This window comes from Chrysochloris asiatica, unplaced genomic scaffold (assembly GCF_000296735.1).
Source record: "Chrysochloris asiatica unplaced genomic scaffold, ChrAsi1.0 scaffold00007, whole genome shotgun sequence".
Taxonomy (NCBI): Eukaryota; Metazoa; Chordata; class Mammalia; order Afrosoricida; family Chrysochloridae; genus Chrysochloris; species Chrysochloris asiatica.
This window is the reverse complement of record NW_006408525.1, coordinates 1534997-1560928: the sequence shown is the minus strand read 5'-3', so window position 1 is coordinate 1560928 and position 25932 is coordinate 1534997. Positions and strand designations below refer to the sequence as shown.

Genomic DNA, 25932 nt, shown 5'->3' with positions numbered 1-25932 from the left:
AGTTCGAAACTACCAGCTGTTCCGTGGGAGAAAGATGAGGCGTTCTGCTCCCGTAAAGATTTACAGCCTCGGAAACCCTGTACAGGGTCGCTATGAGTTGGAACTGACTCCACGCCACATAACAACAACAACAACAGCAATGTCACTGAACAATTTGTGCAGACATTATCGAATGAGAACCTAATTTTCTGTGTAAACTTCCATCAGAAACACAAGAAAATATCATTTGAAAAAGAAAAAGAGGGCCACAGCCTCTGGGGCACGGCTCATGACTTCATCACCATATGATGACTTCATCGCCTCAGTACCACAGAGAGAAATGGCTGATGGGGCTTTGAGGGAGGGGGGGGCGCGGGGAGGTGCTGGTCTGATAGGACAAATGCCTAGGGAGGGAGTAGGAGGTAGCATTGGGGCTTGCTAAGTTTCATGTGCTGGTCTGACACTTCATTTTTCAGTCAAAGGAGTTGGGTCATATGAACAGTCCATTTGCAACTACTCTGCGCCGTATGTTGTGTGAGGCAGGTTCATTTAACCTTCACGACCTTCCTCTGAAGTAAGCATTGCTATCCCTCCCAGCCATAATACACTGTGATTCCTTGAGTCTGTGGTTCTAGTTTGTTCCCAGATGATGCTCCTTGAGCTGGAGCAAGTCAAAACCCTGCCACTTTTGTGAGCTCTTCAGAGGAAGCAAACAAATCACTGTCATTTCTAAATGATTTAGCAGAATTTGACATTCTCTGATGAGTTGTCGAGATGCATTCTGCAAAGCCAGCCTTATGCAATGCGGTTTTCTGCCTCCAATGAGGCGAGTGGGGTTCTGTTTGCTCAGGCTCTGGGCTCTGCCTTCTGTCTTGGCTTTCACTGCATTTCCCCGCATCTCATTATCTTCCCTCATTCCCAGGATGAGGCCAGGAGGGGTGGGCTCTCTGAGGACACATTTGGACCCTGAGAATCTCATTATCAGCAGTTCGAAACTACCAGCTGTTCTGTGGGAGAAAGATGAGGCTTTCTGCTCCTGTAAAGATTTACAGCCTCAGAAACCCTGTGTAGGGTCGCTATAAGTTGGAACCGACTCGACGGCACATAACAACAACGTCACTCAGTGGACCTGGGGCAAGAAGCATGGTCGGACTCCAGTAACGCTTGAAGTTGGAGTAGAGAGGCAGGATTCATTAACCCTACAAACAGGTGGGATGAAGCATCTCCCAATTTTCCCAGCTACAAGGAACTTTTTCTCCGGGACTCCCATCCCACTTGGGCACAACTTCCCTTTGAAACTTGATTCTCCCCTTTGTTCATCTATCTTCCTAGATTATTTTCCCCTCAAGACTTTGAACTACTTGAAAGCAGAGAAGGAAAGGGAGTAACATTTAATGAGCATCTATTAACAGAGAAGCAATATACTAGTGCCTTTGTAACTATTTAAAAAGGGGCTTAGGTGGTTAAATGACTTGCAATTGATTAATGCAGGCAGTGTATTACTTAATATGACCCTTCTACCCATCCATGACATCTTGTGACACCCACAAAATGATTGGCGGCACTATGCAAATAGAGTGCTGGTGGCCCACCAAAGGGATTGGACAGTCTACTAACAATGCAAAGAAGGTGTATGGAACCCTAAAAAGGGGATTGGTCAGTCTTGTCATCTTGCTAGGCTTAAAGAGAGCCAATCTCAGATACAAGAGATAGTTCTTGCTCTTCATAAAGAAAGAAGAGCTGGGAGGCTGTGGGTCCAGAATTCCTGAAGTAAGAACCTCTCAGAACCAGGAGAGAGATAAAGAACTGTAAGATCAGAGACAGCATGAGACAGTAAGAACAATGGCGGAGAAACAGCAGCAGATGACCTGTGGGCTTCAGGACCCATGAATCAAGGCAGCTTCCATGGGTGTGCCAGCCCATGGAGCAAGAGAGCTGAGAGCTTCCCCCATGGAATGGGGCTCCTCTGAGCATTTATTTATCAGCATAGCTAAAGAGCTTCACAACACTTGCCTAAGTGAGATAGAGGTCAGACGTGAGTGGGGCAGGGGACAAAGAGCGGGTGGCTGAGAGGAGCTGAGAGAGCTGTCCTGCCCTGAAGAGGGGAGAGCTTGCCAACATGCTTCCTGATCCTGCTTCCAAGTTGTAACCTGATACTACCTTAATAAGCCCATATCTGTGAGTGTGGTCTGTAGGTTCTGTGTGAGCATTGTAATGGATTATCAAATCCAGAAGAGTAGCAGAGAATGCCAGGGGAAGGAAAGCTGGTGTTAGAATTGGTACAAAGATTGGAGGGCAGAAATATGTTTGAGTACCACATAGGACTCATCAGCCTTGGGCTACTGTTGATCTTGAGTCTCTCCTTTGTGAAGTTGTTGTTGTTGTTGTGAAGTGCCGTCGAGTCGGTTCCAACCCATAGCGACCCTGTACAGGGTTTCCAAGGGTGTAAATCTTTACGGGAGTAGAAAGCCTCATCTTTCTCCCGCGGAGCGGCTGGTAATTTCGAACTGCTGACCTTAAGGTTCGCAGCCCAATTCATAATTAGAGGAGGTCAAATGCTACCGGACCATTTTTTACAACTACTAACCAGAAGGTTAAGGAGCTCTGGTAGCGTAGTGGTTACGAATTGGGCTGCAAACCCCAAGGTCAGCAGTTCGAAACTACCAGCTGTTCCACGGGAGAAAGATGAGGCGTTCTGCTCCTGTAAAGATTTACAGCCTCAGAAACCGTGTATAGGGTCACTATGAGTTGGAACTGACTCCACAAGACATAACAACAACAACAACCTGAAGGTTGGCAGTTCAAGCTCACACAGCAGCACTGTACACACAAAAAAAAATCTGGCAATAGGCTTTCATTAAGATCTGCAGCCAAGAAAACTCTATGGAGCACAGTTCTACTCTGACCCTCCTGGGTTGCCATGGGTCAGAGTCAACTCAGTGGCAATGGGTTTGGTTTTAGGTTTTATAACTATTAATTTATTTAATACAATGACCTGAGGAGGATTGGACTTGTATGCCTTGTTTAAAAAAATTAAAAAGCTAAAGATTAGAGCAACTGAGTCAATTCAAGGAAAGTGCTTAGACAAGTGCCTGGCACAAATGCTCAATAAATTAAAGCACTTACAATTATTGTTGAATGTTTTGTCCAAGGTCTCAGACCCTGGAATCCAATCCAGGTTGGATTGGGTCCAGGATCAATGCATGCCCAATTGCTTTGTGTGTTTATAGTGTTCTCCACCATGTGCATAATATAGAAGGCATTCTCCAAATCATTGTTTCATTTATATTCTTTTATTTATATCCTTGACCCTCCCACAACACCTCAAACTTGAAATACTTGGAATAGTTTGGTGGAGTTCCAATAAAAAACACTGAGTGAATTATTGATTGATTGAACGAATGAATGAATGACAATTCTGTAATTACTCTATGGAACAGTTCCAATTGATCAACCTTCATGTCAAAGGGCCAATCCCTCAATAGCTCTTACTGTCCTTGCTGTTGTTGTTAAGTGCCATCAAGTCTGTTCTGACTCATAGTGACCTTGTATAGCTTTGTGGGCTGCGGCTGGTGGGTTTGAACTGCAAACCTTGCAGTTAGTCCTTATCCTATAGAGCCACATCAACACTCAAATTGACTAAGGATCTTAGAGGATCCAGAAATATGTGAAAGGCTTTGAATTGTCTGGCTCATGACACACTATGGATAACATTGCAGAGAATGAGTATTCCAGAATGCTTAATGGTGCGCATTAGGAACCTAGAGGCAGTCAGTCATTCAGCTACAACACGGGGACACTGAATGGTTTAAAATTAGGAAAGATGTGTGCCAGGGTTGTATTCTTTCACCATACTTATTTAATCTGTATGCTGAGCAAATAATCTGAGAAGATGTATTATATGAAAAAGAATGTGGCATCAGGCTTGGAGGAAGACCTGTACTATGCGGATGATACAACCCTGCTTGATGAAAGAGAAGAGGACTTAAAATTCTTACTGATGAAGATCACAGATCACAGCCTTCAGTATGGGTTGTATGTCAATGTAAAGAAAACAAAAAAATCCTCACCACTGGACCAATAAACAACATCCATATAAATGGAGAAAAGATAGAAGTTGTCAAAGACTTCATTTTGCTCAAATCAACCATCAACACTCATGGAAGCAGCAGTCAAGAAATCACACGACATAGTGCATTAGGCAAATCTGCTGCACAGAACCTCTTTAAAGTGTTCAAGAGCGAAGATGTCAGTTTGAGGAATAAGGTGTAGCTGATCCAAGTCATGGCATTTTCAGTAGATTCATATGCATGTGAAAGTTGGGCAATGATAAAGGAAGACCCTAGAAGAATTGATGCATTTGAGTTGTGGTGTTGGAGGAGAGTATTAAAAGTATCAGGGACTGCTAGAAGAACAAACAAATCTGTGTCGTAAGGAGTTCAGTCAGTACGGCATGTGATTTCTTGACTGCTGCTTCCACAAGTGGTGATGGTTGATCTGAGCAAAATGAAGTCTTTGACAATTTAGAAACCAGAATGGCCAGACTTGGTCTCTCATACCTTGGACATATTACCAGGAAGGACCAGTCCCTGGAGAAGGACATCCTGCTTGGTAAAATAGAGGATCAGCGAAAAGGAGAAAGACCCCCAACAATATGGGTTGGCACATTGGCAGTGGCAATGAACTCAAGTATAGCAACAATTGTGAAGTTGGCGCAGGACCAGGCAGTGTTTTGTTCTGTTGTGCATAGTGTCGCTATGAGTGGGTACCAACTCAACAGCACCTAACAACTTAGAGGAGTAATGGAATAGAAGTGTCTTTGTCATCTTCTCTGGGAGTTCGCTCCTTCAATCGGTGACTTGGCATCACTGCTGCTGCTGCTGTGTGCCGTGGAGTCGATTCCGACTCATAGCGACCCTGTACAGGGTTTCCAAGGCTGTAAATCTTTATGGGAGCAGAATGCCTCATCTTTCTCCCGTGTAACAGCTGGTAGTTTCGAACTGCTGACCTTGTGGTTCACAGCCCAATTCGTAACCACTATGCTACCAGAGCTCCTTTGCCATCACTAGGGCTCCTTAAATAATGGGATGCATTCATTTCTCCCATTCCCATCAAGTTCCCTTCCAACCAGCCTTGGAAACATCTACATACACACACATGTGCGCACACATGTGCACACATCCTCTCCCCTCACAAGGCAAACAGAAGAATCCATGGAAGAGCCCGATCCAAGACAGCCATTCCTTGAATATCCATCTTGACGAACTTACAGAGTCCGAGTTTAATATTCTATCAGGTTTAATATTCTGAAAATTATTAGCCTAGCAAAGATTTTCATCCTTCTCCTCTCTCCCCAAAACCCAGCTCCAATATCTGAGAGAACCAGGCGAGCAGGGCACACTCACCTGGGACTCTCAGTTCAGAGCAGGCTTCATGAGAATCCCTGTGCCAAGTGGACCTTCTGGCATGTTCTAGTCAAGTACCAGCATTTACTTAGCCACCATTGTCCTTATTTCTCAATGGTTTTTATTAACGTGAAGATGGTGGAGACAATGGGGAGCTTCAAAATGCACAGGCTCAGCAGGAGGAGAAGGGGGACTCGTGAATCAGAAGAAAGGTCGCAAAGAACATGCTGAAGGAGTGAGAACCTACTACTGTTTTGGAGGTTAGGAAGGATTCCAGGGAAAGATGTGCCAAGTGACTATTTCTGAATGATGATGTGGAGGCTACAGAAATCAGATGTGGTACAGGCGAGGGCCACTCTGAAGTCCTTATCTTGAAAGATCACTCTCAAGTATCTCCTGATACCAAGAGGTTCTTGCCAGGTGGGTTATTTGCTGAAAGGACTAGATACGCGACAAGGCTGCCAGGCAGTTCCCAAACCCTCAACAAGCCCTTGCAATATGTAAGAGAGGTGTGTGTGTGTGTGTGAATGTGCATATGTGTGATTGTGTGTGTCAGTGTTCGTACATGTTGTTTATTATTAAGTGTCATTGAATTGGTTCCAACTTATAGCGATCCTAAGGTTCAAGTTCACCAGCCACTCCTTGGAAACCCTATGCAGGGTCACTATGGGTTGGAACCGACTCCATGGCACTTAACAACAACATAGGTTTTCCAAGGAGAGACTGGTGTGTTTGGATCGCTGACCCTGTTGTTCAAACCGACCTTGTACCACACCAGGACTCCAGTGCATAAGTGTACGTAATTTTGTATGAATGTGTGTGTGAGTGTGTATAAATGTGCATGTGTGATCTTTTTGGTTGGGGGAGATTATTTTCACTCTTTCGATGCCATATCCATTCCTGCCTAGGATTTGGGCCTTGGGGAGTTGGGCCAGTGGCTGCCGGAAGTTCTGTCACGTCCAATTACCCCCAGTAGTAGCTGCTTCAGGAAAGGCCTCAGGGAGCATTAGTGTTTGAATTACAGAGACGAGAACTCCAGTGAGACTTCAGGGAGATAGCAATTCATCAGCATCCCAGAAAGATCCAGGAGTTGTCTAAATATAGAAACTGCCATCCTGCCAAAAGTGACGAGTATCAGCCATCAGTGTGGAGCACAGGGCAGGCCAGGAGGGAAAAGAAGGGAATCATGGGTAGGGAAAAAGGCTGGCCAGCAATATGGAACCCAGTATCAGGAGAAGGAAGTACCTGCTTGGTGCAAATGGTTAACACATTTGGCTGCTAACTGAAAGGTTGAAGGATTTAGTCCACCTTGAGGTGCTTCAGAAGAAAGGACTGCAATCTACTCCCCCTAAATCAGCTATTGAAAGCCTTATGGATCACATGGGGTCACCGTGAGTTGGATACAACTTGATGGTAAAGCTGTACTTGGTGTCTAACAGATGTTCACTAAGTTCTTGTTGAGTGAGTGAGTGAATGAGTGGAGGAAATAGCAGATAGGAGCCACTTGGTGCTGTTTGCTGGCACAAATGAGTGTTCACAGAATGCTAGTCCCTTCGCCTCCCCTGAGAGGTGACTGGCGGTAGGTAGATGACATTTGGTAATGGTCAGCTTCAAGAAGGTCAACCAAGAAGTGGGGGGAGACCCTGGCATCAGTCAGGGAGGGGAGGTCCCAGCCCACAGGTGGGGATGTCACCTCTTGGAAGGAAGCTGAGGCAGATACAGGTGTCTGGTCTGTGTCCACCTAGAAGGCCGTGCCACTGTTCCACTGCCTTGAAAACTGTTCCTTGTCCTTGGAGACTGCCAGGGAGCTTTCTCTGATGCGCAGAGACTTTCTCTGTGATGTGCAGCTTCTAGGTTTCCCTTCGGAAAAGCGCTATCTGTATTCCCACGGACAGGAGTGAGCTCTGTGGGGCACACCTCTGTTTTATGTGCCTCTTTATCCCACAGCTTAGCCCAAGACCAGGCACATAGGAGACTACCAACCAGGCTTCACTGCAGGAAAAAGAAACAACGGCATCTCTGGGTGTTGCAAATGGTTAAGCACTTGGTTGCTAAACAAAAGGTAGAGATTTGAGTCCTCCAGAAGGGAAGTGCATCAGAAGAAAGACCTGACAATCAGCCTCTGAAAAATCAGCGAATGAAAATTCTAAGGCGTACAGTTCTACTTGACACACATTTGATGGCAACTGGACTCCTGGTGTGGCACTATAGGATCAGCACTGAACTGCAAACCACAAGGTCATCAGTTCAAACCTACCAGCTGGTCCTCAGAAGCCCTATACAGCGTTGCTGTGAGTCGGAAGTGACTCAGTGCCACTTAACAGCAGCAACAGAAGGTACCGGTTATGGCTACTTTACGTATGAAAGGGTTTCCTGAAAGGAACTGAGAGCTTACAAAATTGCTGAAAGTGATGAAGGAGTGAGCTCAAAGCTGTGTCTCCAGAGCGCTCTAGAAATTGTCTCTAGAGAAGCTGCTACCTGGAAGGCAAAGGAACAGGAAACTGCTGCCCCACCCTACTCCACTTTGCCTTTGTTGTTGTTGTCAGCTGCCATCACGTTGGTCTCCGACTGAGACTGAAGGCAACCAACCATATGCACTATGGCATCAGAACACTGCAATCCATAGGGCTTTCATTGGTTGATGTTTAGAAGTATTTTTCAGGCCTTTCTTCCTCATTTGTCTTAGTCTGGACCCTCAGCTGAGGTCTGCTCAGCATCATAGCAACATGCAGACCTCCAATGGTAGATGAGAGGGGTCTGTGTTTGAGGTGCTTTGGCTGAGTATCAAACCCAGGTCTCCCACATGGTAGCATAGTAGGTAGGAATTCTACCAGTGCACTGCGACTGCCCTCCCACTTGCCTTTCCAAACCAAACCCACGGCTGTCAAGTTCATTCCAACGCATACTGACCCCGCAGAGCAGACTAGACTTGCTCTGTAGGGTTTCCAAGGCTTTATGGAAACAGGCCGCCACATCTTTCCCCTGTGAAGTGGCTATAGGGTTCGAACTCTCAACCTTTTAGTTAGCAGTGGAGTGCTTTAACCCCTGTACCACCAGGGATCCTCTCACTTGCCTTTGTTGTCATTGTTAAGTGCCATTGAGTCGTTCCGACTCATAGTGACCCTATATAGGGTTTCCAAGAAGCAGCTAGTGGGTTTGAACTGCCAACCTTGTGGTTATCAGTCCAGTACAGAGTCTACAGTGCAACACCAGGATAAACATCCACAAAAAATATCAATTAATTTGGGAAATGAATTCCTAGTAGAGATTTAAAGCCTCAGATACCATATACTGTACCTCTCTAAGTTGAAACCAACTCCACAGCACTTAACAACAAGACATGAGATTCAGTTGTGAACTGAATCCAGGTATATGACAGTTGACACAACAATTTCCAGATTGTGATTTGATGATCACTTGAGGCTGGAACATCAAGTCAGAACTGGATCTGAAGAAAGGACAGACTTGTCCCCGAGCCTGGGTCAGGGCTCAGCTCACAGGTGGAGATGGGGCTGTGGCTTCAGGTATAGACAGGAGAAGGTTGTAAATGGCATGGAGACAGGCAAGCCACTACAAGAATAGCGCCCATATCCTTTGCTAGTCCAGGAATTCTGTTCCGTCTGATATTGCTTGAAAGAAATGGGCCACCCTCTGGGCTGGGGAGATGTTCCTTGCAAGGAGATTTATGAAGCCGATGTCATCCAAGCATGCCCTCTCCCCGCTGAGTCCTGCCTGTACAGGAAGGCTGCAGGCTCTGGTCTCAGCCATGCGTGCTGACTGGATCAGTGTCCCCAGGAGTAAGCCCCTTCGGTAGGGCAGGGGCAGGGTGGCCACTCATATCAACAAAGCTCTCACAAAAGACAGAGAGATAAACAGGCTGCCCCAGTGAATCATTGTCCTAGAGAGAGAGAGCTGCCAGGCAGTAAGAAGGCTTCATGTCAAGTGGTCGGCACATTCTTTTCTTAGCCCCATTCCTTCCATAGACAGGTGATGGCCTGAAGGTCATTTTATGGGAACTCCAGGGACCCTGGTGATGCTAATGTCTGGTGTCATTGTATTTTGCTGAGGTCCCCATCTCTCCCCTAGGGAAGCAGGTGAGTCTAAAGGCATAGCTTTGGATTAAAAATCTAGTTAAAATCTTGCCTCTTCCATTTATTAGTGCGGCAAATCTTGGTCCTCCCTGATCTGTTGTTTCTTTACATGCTTAAAGGAGTCACTATACCACCTCTTGTGATGCTCCCATAAAATGCATGGGGAAAAGGACCGAGCATCCAAGTGGTCAGAGCTATTTGATGAGTAGATATTATGGACTGTAAGGATACAGACATGAACAATACAATACTGAAACAATCCCTACCCTCAAGGAGCTTACATTCTAATAAGTAAGCAAATAAAGAAATATGTTTGGACATGGAGAAGTATAGTCCCTAAGTGGTGTAAGCAATTACCATGCTCAGTTGCTAACCAAAAGTTTGGAGGTTCAAATCCACCCAGAGGTACCTTAGGAGACTTACCAGGTGATCTATCTCCAAAAATCAGCCATTGAAAATCCTATAGGCACAGTTCTGCTCTGACACACATGGAGCCAGTGTGAGTCAGCGTAGACTCAACAACAACTGACATAGAGAAGTATATTAAAGAAGATAAAACAGAATGCCGTGGAAGAGAGTAGTGATGGGGCAGGGTGAGGTTGCGGCTTTTACTTGGGTTGGAAACGGACTTTCTGAGGAAAGGCTTTTGAGCTAAAACCATTGCCAAAGCAGAGAGAAGAGCACGTGCAAAGGCCCTGTGGTAGGAACCAGTGAGGTATCAGAGGAAAAGAAAGAATATTAGTGGGGCTGGAACATAAAAAGGAAGACAAGATGCTTGGCACAGTGGCTGCCGCACAACAGATGATCTATAAATGCTAGTCCCCTTCCCTAGTACACTGAGAAAGCTTGGGATCTTACTGTCATCGTGTTCCCTAGCCCTCCCCCAGTGAAGGAGACAACCAGATCTCTGCAGGGAGCAGGCCCCTGTTTCCCACTATAACAATAGCAGTTTCCGCTTCTCTGGCAGTAATTGCGTTCCAGGTTTGTGCTGAGGTTCAGGAAACCCCCTCTGCTCTGTAGCACCAGACTCCAAGCTGTCCCCCAGACTGGGTCTCCGCTGCTCACAGCTTAAGCTCGCCTCCTTTGTGTGGATCTCATTAGCTTCTGTTTCAGGAGGTGCTTCCTGACCTTGTCCCAGATTTGTATATTCCTTGCACATTTGCTGAGTGACTCAGAGGTGCCAGTGCTGAGCTGGGGACCAGGGATTCAGAGATGCTGGAGGACCTCTCCCTGCCACTGTGATGAGTGCTAACAAATCCCATCACAAGGAACCTCTGAGACCACTCCCCACCAGCATCCCAGTCTAGCCATTGTCCCCCCAGCCAGACAAGCGAGATCTGTCCAAGGGGTGCACCTGCTCTTTGCCACCCTCTCTTAGATGCATTTTTTAAAGAAATAGCAGACTGCCTGTCTCTGCCTCGATCCCACTTGCAATCAAGCTGAGAAAGAAGCTCTACCCCTGCACAAGGGGAGAAAGTCCTCCAACTAGTGGGGGAATACAGACTTGGGCTCTCTGGTTAGCATGGAGTGAGGACAGCGGTGCCAACAGTGCCTGGTTCTGATCATAGAGCCACAGACTTGAATTGAGAGCCTCGAAATCTCTGAGGCTCCGTTTTCCCATCTATAAAGTGGAGATAGTAATCCTTTCCTTGGGTTGTTCTGAGCATCCAATGAGATGCTGCAAATGAAATGACTTTATAAACCTTACAGGTTGACATGTTGCCCCTTTTCCTAAGACACTTCAGATGGGCATCCGCTCTGGGCATCTAAAAATACTCACAGTAATCATCCTTCATTGAGCATGATCTATATGCCCGGCACTTCAGACTACATGAGTTCTGAGATTGAATTTCTCTAAACCTTGGAGGTAGGTGCTGGCATTATCTTCATCTTACAGTTGAGGAAACTGAGGCACAGGGAGGTTAATTATCTTATCTAAGTCCCCCAGTTAGGAAGTTGTCTGACTCCAGAGTCCCAATGTATGCCTACCCACTGCATATGTTTACCAGGAAACCACCACACTGAAAGACACAGGAGCCTCCAACCCAAGAGTGGGCAATTCCAAGTTCTCCTGTGGGGATTCAGAGCCCTCCATGGCAGAAGTAGGACAGGTAATTGAGGGAATGGGATTTTAGCAACTATGTATGGCCTCAGCAGTTATGTATGACCTCTGCAATTCAAATTTACCAGTCGTGCCTCAGAAACCCTATACTGGGTCGGAACCTACTCAACAGCACTTAACAACAACATGTATGACCTCAGGAGCTCTGGTAAGCTGTGGTTAAAGTACTGAGCTTCTCACTGAAAGGTCTGCTGTTTGAACCCACTAGCTGTCCTGTGGGAGAAAGATGTGGCAGTCTGCTTCTGTAACATTTTACAGTCTTGGAAACCCTGAGGGGCAGTTCTACTCCATCCTATAGGGTTGCTCTGAGGTGGCATCAACTCAACAGCAGGGAAATGTATCACTTCAGACTCTTCTAACCTCTCTGGGCCACTGCTTCCCCACCTATGAAACAGAAAAATCAGGATCCAGGGGAAAATGGCTCTAGAACGTGTCTCTCCTCCTTTTTGACTCTAGCCCACTTGTTAGGTGCCGTCGAATCCATTCCAACTCATAGCGAGCCTGTATAGGGTTTCCGAGGAGTGACTGGTGAGCTTGAACCACCAACCCTGCAGTTCAGTCACTAGCCTATTTTGTTGTTAGGTGCCATCGAGTCAGTACCGACTCATAGTGACCTTATGTACAGCAGAACGAAACACTGCCCAATCCTGGGCCAACCTCACTACTGTTGACATGCTTTAGTCCATTGATGCTGCCACCTGGCCAATCCATCTCATTGAGGGTCTTCTTCTTTTTCTCTGACCCTCCACCTTACCAAACATGATCTCCTTCTCCAGCGACTGGTCCCTCCTGACCTGTCACAGGAGGAAAAGCACTAAGAGATAATACGGAAGTGTGAAAGTGCAGATGATTTAAGGAAAGACGATAGGAGCATTTGGTTTAGCAATGGGAGACAGATGATTCATAGCGGAACAGCAATGTATACGTGCCTTCAAGACCATCCATTGAAAACCCACAAGCCCAAATTACTGTTGTTAAGCAAACAACCCACAACAAACTAAATTGGTAATGATGAAACTGAACAAATGATCATTTATAATTAAAAAGCAACATCGGTAGCCGTTGGAAACCAGCACCAACTCAAGCAGCTGATGCTGTTGCTGAGAGTCACCCCCTCCCAATCAGGGTTCCTAACTCTCAGCTGGAATCAGGTCTAGTGGGAATGTGGCAGGACCACCCAGGAGGGCCTGGTAACAGACTTTTGGAGTTGATGCTGATGTTGTTCCTAGATGCCCTCAAGTGGACTCCAATTCATGTCAACATGATTACAGCAGAGCAAAACCTTGCCTGGTCCTGTGATATAATCACAATCGCTGGCATGTGCAATTCCATCCTTGCAGTTACTGTACCAGCTCCTCTCATCAAGAGTCTCCCTCCAGAGATCAGATCGATCCCTCCTAGTGGCCTGACATCCATAAGATTTTCATTGACTACGTTTTGGAAGTAGATCTGCAGGTCTTTCTTCTGTGTGTTGTTGTTGTTATTGTTGTTGTTGTTAGGTGCTGTCGAGTTGGTTCTGACTTATAGCAACCCTATGCACAACAGAACGAAGCCCTGTCAAGTCCTACCTCACAATCAACCTCACAATCATTGCTATGTTTGAGCGCACTGCTGCTGCTGCCACTGAGCCAATCACATTGTTGGGGATCTTCCTCTTTCTCACTGACTCTCCACTTTACCAAGCATCCTTCTCCAGGGACTGGTCCCTCCTGATAACATGTCCAAAGTATGAGAGATAAAGTCTCACCATCCTGGCTTCTAAGGAACATTCTGATTATACTTCTTCAAGCACAAATTTGTTTGTTCTTCTGGCAGTCCAATATTCTTCTCCCAACACGATAATACAAATGCATTGATTTTTCTATGGTCTTCCTTATTCATTGTCCAATTTTCATATGCATATGAGGCAATAGAAAATACTCTGTCCAATCCTAATGCCATGTTCTCCTTCATATACTCCAGCGTCTCTGATTATTTGCTCAGCTTGCAGAGTGAATAAGTATGATGAAAGGATACAACCCTAGTTGACAACTTTCCTAATTTTTAAATCATTCAGTGTCCCTTTGTTCTTGGTCTATGTACAGGTTCCTCAAGAACACAATGAGTGTAGGGGTGGTGGTGGTGGTGGTTATGTGCTGTTGAGTCAGTTCTATCAATCTTTATGGGAGCAGAAAGCCTCATCTTTCTCCTGTGGAGCAGTTGGTAGTTTCGATCTTCTGTCCTTGCAATTAGCAGTCCAACTCGTCACCCACTACACTACCAGGGATCCTTGAGTATAGGGATAGAACACCCAATAAAAGTTTTCAGTAAACTCCAGCAACATGTTAATTTTCACCAGTGAATCCCAGTGCTTTGTAACTCTTTATACCTCATTAGGAGTCCTAGTGTGCCACTATAGGATAAGCACTGGATTGCTAACTGCCCACAGTCCAAACCCACCAGCCACAACTCAGAAACCCTATACAGGGTCACTGAGTCAGAACCAACTCCACAGCACACCACCACCACGACAAATGATGATCCACAGACCAGGGCTCTGCTAGTAATTAATATTCCATAGATCTGCTCTGTTGCATAACTCACACACACACATACACACCCCTGACCAGTGGTTCTCAACCATGGACCACTTTAGCACCCAGGAAACATTTGGCAATATCTGGAGATATATCTGATGGTTACAATTAGTATTTAATGGATAGATATGAGGAAAATGTTGTTACATGCCGTCGAGTTGGTTCAGACCTATAGCAACATTGTATATGGTTTCCAAGGCGCAACTGCACCAACCTTGCAGTTCAAACTGACTTAGCCCACAGCACCACACCAGGACAGGATAGCCCTGAGCAATTAAAAGTTACCTGTTCCAAATGTCAACATTAATAAACCCTGCCCTAGGACCACAACTCAGGACAAAGTTTCCCTTGGGCAGTGTACAAAGGGTGACTCTCAAGCTGAGCAGAAAATAAGGGCTCCTGGGGGCCCCGTCCATGGATACAGGAGGCTGAAGCAGCATGAGGAGGAGAGATAGGAGCTGGGTCATACTGCCTGGGTGAGACCTGCCCTCATCATGAGCTATGTGACCTTGAACAAGATTCTTTACTTTATGAGCCTCTGATTCCTCGTTTATAGAATGGGGACTGTAGCAGTACCTACCCTGCAAAGTTGTTGTAAGATTTCAATGAAATAAAGCCTGTATCTGGCGGACTCAGTCTCTGGCCCTGGGGAAGAGACTGGAAACTCTTCGCCCTAGAGATGCTGCTGCTCGTGTTGCTATAAGCTGGGCACAGGCCATACTGGTAGAACTAGAGGAACTGAGAGACCCGAACAAAAGAATGGGGTTCAGAAGTCAGTAGACAGGGCAAGAGAGAAAGCCCACTGAGCTCGCAGAACACCCAAGAGATGTGCAGAGCAGGACCCTGTTCCTCTCAGTCATGATCACGTGTCCCTTGACTCTAAAACCAAGAGGAGATGCAGAAGGTCACACCTTTCCTTAGCACTCCTGCCTCAGGTCCTCTCACCTGCTCATAGTGCATCATACCTTCCCAGGAGGTGGTGGCTGGTATTCCTCCATTCGTTCATTCATTCAACAAGCTCTTACTGAGCATCCCCTTGTTGTTGTTGTTGTTGTTGTTGTTATGTGCCATGGAGTCAGTTCTGACTCATAGCCACTCTGCACAGGGTTTCTGAGGCTGTAAATCTTTACGGGAGCAGAAAGCCTCATCTTTCTCCCACGGAACACCTGAAAGTTTGAACTGCTGACCTTGCGGTTCGCAGCCCTATTCGTAGCCACTACGCTACCAGAGCTCCTTATGCTAGGCCATATCCTAGGCACCTGGATTGGAGCAGTGGCTATGACGGATGAAAAATGCAGTCGAAGAAGAAAGACAAACAAATCAGTAAGTTATGCCGGGAACATGCCAGATGGTGCCAGTGCTGTGGAGAAGTACAAAGACTGGGAGGAGGGCAAGGTGTGCTAGTGGGAACGTTGCAATTTGAAATGAGCTGACGCCGAACAAAGCTCTTGATGATGGGCAGAGAGCAAGCCATGGAGCCCTGGGGGAAGTGCAGCCTAGGTGTTGGGAGGAGCCGCAGGTGCCTGGGGAGTTTGGGGGAAGAATTGATGAAGTTATGGTGTTGGAGGAGAATATTGAAAGTGCCATAGGCTGCCAAAAGAACCAACAGAGTGCTCCTTGGAGGCCAGCATGGCCAAATTTCATCTCTCATACTTCAGACATGTCAGGAGGGACCAGTTGCTGGAGAAGGGTATCATGTTTGGTGAGGTGGAGAGTCAGAGAAAAAGAGGAAGACCCCTAATGAGATGGATTGGCAAAGTGGCAGCATCAATGGGCTCAAGCATGGCAACAGTTGTGAGGTTGGCCCAGGATCGGGCAGTATTTTGTTCTGTTGTGCATAGGGTCACCATGAGTCAGTACCAAGTTGATGGCACCTAACAACAATAACAAATGGAGGTCAGGAGTGGTGAGAGCGGGGAGAAGCAGGAGGCCATGAGCGCAGAAAGGAACAGCAGAGACCCCATTGTGCAGAGTGGGGCAGGTCATCGTGAGAAGGGACCGTGGAGGGCAGCGAAAAGACAGGGATATGGTGGGAGAAATGTTTTTCAGTCACTGTGTCTACTGTTGACAGGGAGAGCAGCCAGCAGCCCAGGTGAGAGATGAGGTGCTTGAATCAAGGTGGAATCCTTGATCCATTGTCAAGTCAGACCCAGTGGAATATCCCAGTGAATTAGATGTGGGGTGTGAGGGAAAGAGAAGAGTCTGGATAACTCCAGGCTGTCTGGCCTGAAAATCCACAGGGCAGAGTTTACCACACATACGGGAGAAAGATGAAGCAGTGTGGACTGAGGCTGGCTGGACTTCTTCACTCATGGCTCTGCTACTTAAAACCAGCCGCTTAGCTTCACAGAGCCTCAGCTTATTCATCTGTAAATGAGCAGAATGTAAGGCATATACGGTGGCCCTGAAATAAAGCTTGGTACCATGTCCTCTATCACATCATCCTTGGCCTTCACTTTGCCCCAGCTCTGGACTCTGCTGATTGGTGGGGTTCCCTGGGGGCCTGGGTTTGAGGAACTATTCTCCGTGCCCTTGGCCCGGGAGAAGGGCACTGAGGATGGGCTACTGGCGTTTTGCCTTGACCTAGCCCCTACCTCATGGGCCAGCTGCCATTACCTGGGCCCCCTCGTGCCCTCTGTGATCTCAGCCTCAACAGCCCACCCAGGACCCCCAGCTCCTCACAGAAGTCTGTTGGTCAGGCTTAATTCTCCAGGGGAAGGAAGGGGGAGAGCAGAAGCAGTGTTTTAAGCACCTCCTCTGGGGCAGAGTTCTTAGACCACGGAGTTCCAGCCATGGCTTTTAGCCCCTGCAACACAACAGGATCACCTGATACCCAGGGCCCACTGTGTGATACTCCAATTTAATCAGCTCTAGGCATGGTGGATCCACAGGATAAGCACTGAACTGTGAACCACAGGGTCAGCAGTTCAATCCCACCAGCTGCTCCTTGGAAAAAAAGATGATACTTTCTGCTCCCAAAAAGATTTAAAGTCTCAGAAACCCTATACAGAGTTACTGTGAGTCAGAACCGACTCGGTGACACTTCACAACAGCAAGGGACAGCATAAGTACTGATCACTTTTGAAAGTTCTCTGGATGATCTTAATGTGTCGCCAAGGCTGAGAAACAAAGAAACCAAGTTATAATGTTGTCCATTTTACAGGTTTAAAAAGAAAACAATTGAGGTTAAGAGAGATTAGTGACTTCCCCAAGGTCTCACAGCTACTCAGTGGTAGAGCCAGGATTCAAACCATGGCAGATCTGACTTCAAAGCCTGAGTTCTTTCCACCACACTAAGCTGGGTCCTTAAAGAGAAAGTGTTTACAATAAGCTTAAATATTCTTCTGTGGCTTCTAAATGACTTGGAAAGATTTGTGGGTGTAGAAATGGTCAAAAAAAGATCTATCTTACAACTTTCCGAGGGGCCAATCAATAAGAGCATGTATCCAAAGTGATTCAGAAGTCAAAAAGAGAAATAGCCTTCATGTGCAGAAGTTCAATTTACGTAAGAACGTCACGGGGATACCAGGAGCCCTGTTGGCACAGTGATTAGGCAGTTCACCTGCTAACTGAAAGAGGGACGGTTTCTAACCTGAGGAAGAAAGGTGGGGCAGCCTGTTTCCATAAAGAGGTACAGCATTGGAGACCCTACAAGGCAGTGCCAGTTCGTTCTATGGAGTCATTCTGAGTCCAAAACCACTTGACCACTGTGGGTGAGTCACAGAGACACATCTGTTAGGCAAAATGCAGCAGTTTCTTCACCGGAATCTGTGCTGCCTGTCCCCCGAGTGCCCACCTGATGTTTGGTTCAGGTAAATGGGGTGAGCATTAGTTTAGGAACTGCCCATGATTGGTCAATATTTATGGGGCACCCATCATGTGCCAGACTCTGGGCTGGGCACCAGGGTGGTTTGTGAGTTCCAGGCTCTTTCCAGCAAAGCCGTGGCAGCCTGGCTCTGTTGCTTTCATTGTTGGTGTGAAGTCTCGGAACTCCAGCTGGAGCCCCTGTCCTCACAGGTGGTGCTGAAAGAGAAGAGAGGCAGCCAGCACCGCCAACAGCTCAGCACAGCCGGCGGAGGTGAAAGACAGCCGGGAGACGAAAGCTTAGCCCTCGATGTCCTCCGAAGCAATTAGAAATGCAAATAAGCCACACAATAATTACACACAAGTTTCAACTTCTCTTCCAGCCTCACAAACCACCTGTTACAAAATTAAAGGGGATTTATTTTTTAATTAATGTGACAGTAATTAGCAGAGGGTTCAGATGCTTAGAACTAGGCCTACACAGGGAGGGAAGCATTGAAGAAAGAGTGTGACTCTCTTTTTCAAAAAGCACCAAGCATGTTGGGATTCTGTCAGCTCGTTTCACTGCAGCCTGAGTTACCGACAGCTGTGTTTGGAATATGCAGCCAAGCTGTGTGTCTTAAACCAAAGAGGGCTGGCAGACAGAGTGTGGATATTGGGTTCAGTAGGCCTGGCTCATGGCTGGCTGTGTAATCTGGGAAAAGTTTCTTAACTTCTCTGAGATTTAATTCTCCCGAGATTGTCATGAGATTGTTGGGGAAGAGTTAAGAGAAAATGGCACGTGCTCTTCTACCAAATTCTTAAGGAATAAAATATAATTCAATGCAATGGAGACAATAAGAATATACAAAAGGATACTATGTGGTGTTATTGGGTATCCTATATGGGTACCAAATACCCCGTTTCTTGGAACGGTCTTGTTTTTGTATTGAAAGTCCCACATCTCAGCAAGTTCTTTAATCTCAAGCAAGCAGGGAGATTTGATCATACTAGTGCTCTGTGGGGAGTCCTAGTATGGTGCTATAGGATAGGCACCATACTTCTAATCATAAGATCGGTGGTTCAAACCCACCAGCCACTCCTCAGAAACCCTATACAGGGTCGCTGTGAGTCAGAACAATGAGTGCTCTGGGAAGTGAATTCTGAGACAGGGATTAGCATACTGAATGTTTATTCAGTAACATTCTTGGGACCACCACCTGTAGATAGGAGGGGAAGAAGCCGGAAGGGGCAGAGGGAGAAGTCACGCTGTCTCATAGGACCACCCACAGCTTCAGGCAACCCCACTGAGCTCAAGAGCTGGCTGGTCCTATGTCAGACCTTCATAGCCTCACATGGACAAGCCGTTGAACCTGGGTCACCTCAGAAATGGACAAGGCCAGTCGAAGCAACCCCTGAAGCTTCTGACATTGCAGGGCTCTGACCACAGACTCCAAGGAACCAGCTGCTGGGGAGCAGACTCCTACTTGTGATGACCCATGGGGGTCAGAGCAGAGCTGTGTTCCACAGGGTTCTCAGTGGCTGTTTTGTTTTTTTTTTTTTACAAATAGCTCACCAGAGCTTTCTCCCTTGGCACCTGTGAATGGACTTGAACCACCAACCTTTCAGTTAGCAATCGGGCACGTTAATAGTTTACACCACCCAGGGTCTCCATAGATGTAATGTTAACCATATTACACAGGAAAGCTGCATCACTGTGCAAATATAAACTGCAAAACTGTCATCAAAATAGAAAATTAAAGTCTACCTCAACTACAGCCAAGAAATCCTAACCATCCCCCCATCAAAGATAAGAATGTGTTCATAAATAGATATCGTAGCAAACACTCAAAATAGATCCGTTCCCTAGACTTCTTGCGCTCCCCCATGGAACTCTGAAATTAGTCTGTGATCACTAATTGCCTGAAAATTGTTGAACCCTGTGTTCCTTTCCATCTGCACTCCTGGCCACAAGTGAAGTCCATATATATCCATCCATCCCCTTAGGGAGCAGGATTGAAGTGAAGGGATCCAGGACAGAATGAGGAAGTCAACAGGCTGGAGTGCTGGTGGGGAGAGCCCTACACTCAGAGATTGGGGATCGGGTGATTGTTTTTATTCTGCCCCTTGCTGTGGGATCTGTACAGGGCACATCAATTCTAAGACCCAATTTTTTAATCTCTACCATGGGGATGAGCACTCCCTCCCCGGGTTGCTGGGAAGACTGTGAGTTTAAGATGGGAAAATACTTGATAAGCTGCCACCATCCGTTGCCATGGAGTTGATTCTGACTTCTGGAGTCCCCACATGTGCAGAGTAGAACTGTTCTGTAGGATTTCAAGGCTGTGACCAACCTGAGCTAAACCGCCAGGTCTTTCTTCTGCGGTATCTCTGGACGAGTTTGAACCTCTAACCTTTAGGTTAATGTTGCGCATGTAATCATTTGTGCCACTCAGGGATATTATGAGCCACACAGCCCTGGAAATATGAGAAGAGAAGGGAAGCCAGGGAGGGGAAAGGCACTGTAGCCTTTCAGCTTCAGTCAGATGCATTCTTCTCATAAAGAGAAAACCTCAGGGGTGACAGACCCTGCCTTCCAGTCTAGCAAAGGAGGGTCTCCATTGCAAGCTAATAAATTACTTAGCTTCTGTATCTTTCATTCCTCAGGTGTTCTCAGAGCCTTTAACTTCCTAAGATGCCTGTGGCTGTCCAAGATGGGGCGGTATGCGGGGTCAGTGCTCTGTGGCTCCCTTTGGGTCTCAAAAATAAGTCCAGACTCCTTAACCTGCCGTTGGAAACCCTGCGATCCTGTGCCAACCCCCTTTCCGCTGCTATCCCCCAACCTCCCTGTATAATCTCTTGTCCCAGGGACCGGCCACTCCCTCCCATTCCTTTACCTCTGTGGGTGTTTCTTCCTTCTGCTTGCTACACTTTTCCCTTTCTCGGAATTGTCCCACCCTTTGATGCCAAACTCAGGCCTGCCTCCTCCTGAGAGCCTGTCTGGAGAGAGCTCATCCACATCTAAAACATCAGCACATTTAGCACTTCACACCTTCCAGAGTTTGTCATCTTTGTGGAGATGTAAGCACCTCATGCTTCCTGGAGCATCTCCCCTAGAACAACCACTGTGCCTAGTCAGGTGCGCCATTGGGCAGCAGGAAGAGCAAATGCATCACCAAATTTGTTTGATCTTGAACAAGAGTAAAACCTCCTTAAAGTTGAGTTCCCTTATCTGCAAAACAAAGATAATCATAATATCTACTGCAAAGACTTCTGTGCGTATTAAATGAGACCCATGTAGGGAAAGTCTCCCAGATGAAATAACTTTAAAAGGTAGATCCTAAATGGGTCTTGGTTCCCTTCTGTTCCTGCTGTAGAAACAAAGACATTGCACAAAGGCGAGAGCATCTTTATGGAGCAAACCTTGTTACTTACATCTTGGGTTTTAGAATTATGGCTGGCGCAGAGTTATTTCAGAACCACTAGTCTAGAGATGAGAAAACTGCACCATAGGAGGACATTCCAAGGCCACATAGGAGTAAGTGGCAGAAGTTAACGCAGGAATGATTTCACTCTGCTCGTCGGTGATGGGCCCCTGGAATGAGTGTTATAGATAGATATGAGGCTGTGATGTCCAGAGGTGTCTAAGAAGAACATTCTGGAAGAATCCTTCCAGAATACTTAGGCATTCAACTGGAACCCGGGGATAAAATCTCCTGGTCCCTCCGTTTGGAATATTCAGTGACTTTGTCTGTGATTCCCTGAGCAGCAGGCAGAGCATACGTGCTAAAGAAACATGCACCTGTACTGGCCAGGTGGGTGGGAGGGAGTCTGTTGTCATGACAGAAAACAAAATCCATTTTTCTTTCATTGTCGTTCATCACTTCTCAGTAATTAACTGGATGTGAATACCTTAGAGGAATTTTCCCTTACATCCATAATTGAACTTTTATAAGGTGTGCATGGCATTACAAGAAAACAAAATGGCAATCTGAAATGTCAGGAAAGATGTGTGTCAACTGCCAACTCCCTAAACTTGAGCGAGATTCTCATTAATATCTGAAAGCTGTCACAGTTTTCTCTGAATTAATGAGCATCTAGACATAGTATGGCAATCCCTTTCAAATACTTAGCAAGCACCCAGTTCCCTGTTAGGAACCTCATGGATCATCTGGAAACGTGAAGATACCCAAGGGAAATGTATCAAGATGGCGGGGCAGGTACACGTTCCTTCAAAATCAGTTCTTTCAAAAGCAGGTGGGAATGATAAAAAAGAAGAAGGGGGAAAAGGGAAAAAAGGTGGAGAAAATACAATTCAGATGCTGATTAATATGTGAATAAACTTTCTACCTTACTATTAAATAAATAAAACATAACACAATAATGAGATCTCACTTTTTAAATTAACAAATTGGCAACGATTTTATTTTTAAAGTCAAATACAGGTGGGATTGTGATGAGAAAGAAAGTCAACCAACAAATGTAGGAATATAGATTGATACAAGCTTTCTAGAAATACCAATCAAAGAAGACTTCTCACTGGTCCAGAAGGAGGGTGAGGTCTTCCTCTTTTTTGCTGACGCTCCAATTTACCAAGCATGATGTCCTTCTCCACATCCAGATGTTAGTGTAGCCCCTGCTGTGTGAAGCACTGTACTAGTGTCAGGGAAGCAGGGTACAAGAGACGCAGCCTCTTCTTCACTCACGAATGAGTGGTGGAATCCCCAAGTGTATGGCCCTTAGTCACCTCCATGGCTCCATTTAGCCAACGCATAGACAGGTCTGTAAGAGGAACAATAACATTAGTGAGATACATACACCTAAGAATAAAGAGCCATTGATTTCAAAAGAGCAGCATTTATTCAAGTTCAAAGTTGAGAAGGATTCGAGAAGGAGGAATGGAAACAGGAAACACAGGGAGGAAATGATGTTTCATTGTGAGGATTGCAGTCAATGACGTGACACAAAATTTTTGTTGAATGGAAAACTAATCTGCTCTGTAAACCTTCACCCAATTCACAATAAAAAGTTTTTAAAAAATGAATAAATGGTCAACCACATACGACCATTATGTAATGGGGACATAAATTATGGTCTATCTGTAAAATGGCAGAATTTTACAATGACCAAAAACTATAGTTTCAAAACCTATTTAATGGCATAGGAAATGCTCATGGTATAGTATTAAGTAAAAAAGACTAAATAACCCTGTAAATATATGTAGTTGGATAAGCACTGAACCGTAAGGTCATTTGAACCACAAGGTCGGCAGTTCAAATTCACCAGCCGCTCCTTGGAAACGTATATAGGATTGTTATGAGTCGGAACCGACTCGATGGCACTTAGCAATACGTATACTTAAGGAACACTATTGTACAATGGGTTAAGCATTCGATTGCTAACCAAACACTGGTTTAAATTCATCAGCCACTCAGGAGAATGATGTATTCTCCCATCAAGATTTACAGTCTCGGAAACCCTAGTCCTAGCGAGACTTTGTGAGTCAGAATCAACTCAATGATAGTGTCGATCATGCTTAGAAAAAGATGGCTGGAAAAAAATATCAAAATGTTGTCATTATCACTGTGGATTCAAGTTATAGTGATTTTTAGTTTCTTTATTCACCATGTTTCTATAACAAATATTTATAATTTTGTACAAAATGCCATTGTTGTTGGTAGGTGCCATTGAGTTGGTTCTGATTCATAGCAACCCTGTACACAACAGAAGGAGACACTGCCTGGTCCTGTCCAGTCCTCACAATTGTTATGTTTAAGTCCACTGCTGCTGCTGCTGTGTCCATCTGTCTCATGGAGGAGGGGAGGTCTTCCTCTTTGTTGCTGACCCTCCAATTTACCAAGCATGAAGTCCTTCTCCAGGGACATCCAAAGTATGAGAGATGAAGTGATGAAATCTGACCATACTGACTTCTAAGGAGCATTTTGATTGTACTTCTCCCAACAGGTTTTATTTATTCTTTTGGAAGTCTATAGTACTTTTAATATTTTTCTTAAATACCATAACTCATCAGTTCTTCTACTGTCTTCCTTATTCATCGTCCAGCTCTCACATGCATATGAGGCTATTGAAAATACCATGGCTTGGTTTGGGCACGTCTGAGTCCTCAAGCTGACATCTTTGCTGTTCAACACTTTAAAGAGGCCTTGTGCAGCAGATTTGCCTAATACAATATGTAGTGTAATTTCTTGACTGCTGCTTCCATGAGTGTTGATTGTGGATCTGAGCCAAATGAAGTCTTGGACAATTTCAATCTTTTCTCCCTTTATCATGATGTTATTTATTGGTCCAGTTGTAAGGATTTTTGTTTTCTTTACATTGAGGTGCAATTTATACTGAAGGCTGTGTGGTCTTTGATCTTCATCAAAAAATATTTTAAGTCCTCTTTGCTTCCAACAAGGAAGGGTGCATCATCTGCATATTGCAGATTGTTAATAAATCTTCCTCCAATCATGATGCTACGTTCTTCATATAATCCAGCTTCTTGGATTATTTGCTCAGCATACAGATTGAATAAATATGATGAAATAATACAAACCTGGCATACAGCTTTCTTGATTTTAAACCATTCAGTATCCCCTTGTTTTGTTCTAACAACTGCTTCTTGGTCTATGTTCAGGTCACACAATTAAGTGAACACATGAGCACAATTAAGTGTTCCAGAATAACCACTCTTCAAAATGCTATCCATAACCTGTCATGATCCACACAAGCAAAAACCTTTGCGTAGTCAATAAAGCACAGGTAAACATCTTTCTGATATTTTCTCCTTTCAGCCAAGTTTCATCTAATGTCAGCAATGATACTCCTCATTCTACGTCCTCTTCTGAATCTGACTTGAATTTTTAACAGTTTCCTGTTGATGTACTATTGCAACCTTGTTTTCATTATCTTCGGCAAAATTTTACTTCCATGTAATATTAATGATATTGTTCAATGATTTCTGCATTCTGTTGGGTCACCTCTCTTTGGAATGGACACAAATATGGATTTCTTCCAGTCTGTTGGACTGGTACCTATCTTCAAATTCCTTGCATAGATGTGTGAGTGCCTCCAATGCTGCATCAGTTCGTTGAAAGATTTCAATTTGTATTCCGTCCATTCCTAGAAGCTTGTTTCCTGCTAATGCCTTCAGTACAGCTTGGACTGACTTCTTCCTTCAGTACTATCTGTTCTTGATCATATGCTACATAGACCATTTCCTCTTGGTACAGTGACTCTGTTTATTCCTCCCATCTTTTTTTTTTTTTTTAAATGCTTTCAGCATCATTCGGTATTTTTCCCATAGAATTTTCCACATTGCAAGTCAAAAGCTTGAAAATTTTTCTTCAGTTCTTGCAGCTTGAGAAATGTCGAATGCGTTCTTTTATATATAGGATTTTAAGCACCATGAAATTTGTAAATGACATGTTGATATTGAAGTGTGCTGATTCTAGTTCACCCCAAAATGTATGTAGAGGGCAACATGGTAACACCCTGGTAGTGAAGGGGGTTACGAGTTGGGCTGCTAATCGTAAGGTCAGCAGTTCAAATTGAAATTTGTAGTCTTAGAAACCCTATATAGTGTCACTAAGAGTTTGAATTGACTTGTTGGCAGTGGGTTTGGTCTGGGTTTGATTTGGGGCTGACCTTTATTCCTAACTGTGTGTCTTTGAGCAAGCTGTTTCTCTTTTCTGAAATGTATCTAATAATACCAGTCTTTGGTAATGTACGGAGAATGCTACATGTCGGTAGGATGTTCTCTACAAACACAATGTATCTCAAATTATAAATGATCTCCCTGCCAACCTCATGGTACTGTGGGGGGGGGGGGTAAAAGTACCTTGTAAATTGAATGTGGTCATGTTGCTGTTGTTAAGTGCCATCGAGTTGGTTCCAACTCTTAGCAACCCTATATAGGGTTTCTGGGGCGTGGCTGGTGAGCTTGAACTGCCAACCTTGAGGTTCAAACCAACCTT

At 45.3% G+C, this 25932-nt stretch overlaps 1 protein-coding gene across 1 annotated transcript in view; it reads left to right on the top strand.

The window, feature by feature from the left end:
• Positions 1–25932, top strand: part of ASIC2 (acid-sensing (proton-gated) ion channel 2) — a 349916-nt gene that overhangs the window by 173417 nt on the left and 150567 nt on the right. The gene's annotated exons all lie outside the window — the stretch shown is intronic.